Source organism: Octodon degus, unplaced genomic scaffold (genome assembly GCF_000260255.1).
Source record: "Octodon degus isolate 3935 unplaced genomic scaffold, OctDeg1.0 scaffold00185, whole genome shotgun sequence".
Taxonomy (NCBI): domain Eukaryota; kingdom Metazoa; phylum Chordata; class Mammalia; order Rodentia; family Octodontidae; genus Octodon; species Octodon degus.
The window spans coordinates 463,774-464,881 of record NW_004524761.1 but is presented as its reverse complement, the minus strand read 5'-3'; the positions used below and the strand labels follow the sequence as shown (position 1 = coordinate 464,881).

The window sequence follows — 1,108 nt, the reverse complement described above, 5'->3', positions numbered from 1 at the left end:
TTCACAATGTTGGTTCTTCCTATCCAGGAGCATGGGATATCTTTCCATTTTCTGAAATCCTCTAGGATCTCTTTTTTAAGAGTACTGTAATTTTAAAAATATGGAACACTTCACGAATTTGCATGTCATCCTTGCGCAGGGCCATGCTAATCTTCTCTGTATCGTTCCAATTTTAGTATATGTGCTGCTGAAGCGAGCACCCACCACCATTTATTAACCCTGTCATTTCTTCTATGAGTATTCTTTAAAAAATTGTAATATTTTATTTATTTGGCATGGGGTCTTGCTACATAGCTCAGACTCATAGTAATCCTCCTGTCTCAGCTTCCCAAGCACTTGGATTACAGGAATGCACCACCACACCTGGTATCAGTGGCCAGCAGAGCACACTGTGCATATTCTTAGTACCTTTGTCAAGTTAGTTGTATGCATTTATGATGTCATTAAGATAGTGCATTATTTTCCTGGCTTCATTCAATTGCCTATCTGTATTGTCTTTTATCACTGAGCTATACTGTTACTAAGAACATTATGTTCAATTATGTTTTAAGCAATTTGTAAATTTCCATTTGTTTGGTATCAGTTACTGAAGAATTATTGTGTGGTTGGGGGCACTGACTCTAGTTGAGGTAGGTGCAATAGAACAGTTTCCAATGTTTCTTCATGTATGATCAACATCACTGATGACCCTTCTCTGTGAATCCTAAACTTCAATTTCTGTGACTCAGTATCATTGCAATACCAAAAAGGCACCAAACTGGGTCTGGAGATTTCCCAAAGCTGAAATGAGGAATTTAAACCAATCCTAGTTAGAGTGTGTCAAGTTTCTTTGACTCTCATTAGAAAAATGATTTTTCAGGTCATATCTGTATGATGCACAGAAGAGCTCATTAGGCAGATTTTAGAACATACCCTTAAGTGGAGAGAGGATGCTTACATAAATGAGGAACATTACAGTTTAGACGTAAGAATGTGTATGTGTTTTTTTTTTTCACTGTAGTAATTTTTGGAATGTAATACACTGTAGTTTTGGTCTAGGTTTGGTGGGTAGAGGAGGATGACCTATGCAGAGTAAAATAATATCTACTCATTGGTGAAAGTATAATTT

At 36.6% G+C, this 1,108-nt stretch overlaps 1 non-coding gene across 1 annotated transcript; it reads right to left on the bottom strand.

Annotated features, from left to right (window-relative positions):
* Positions 1-94: 94 nt before the first annotated feature.
* Positions 95-200, bottom strand: LOC111813398. Its single transcript, XR_002818673.1, has one exon. It is a non-coding gene; the product is annotated as a U6 spliceosomal RNA (small nuclear RNA).
* Positions 201-1,108: the final 908 nt, after the last annotated feature.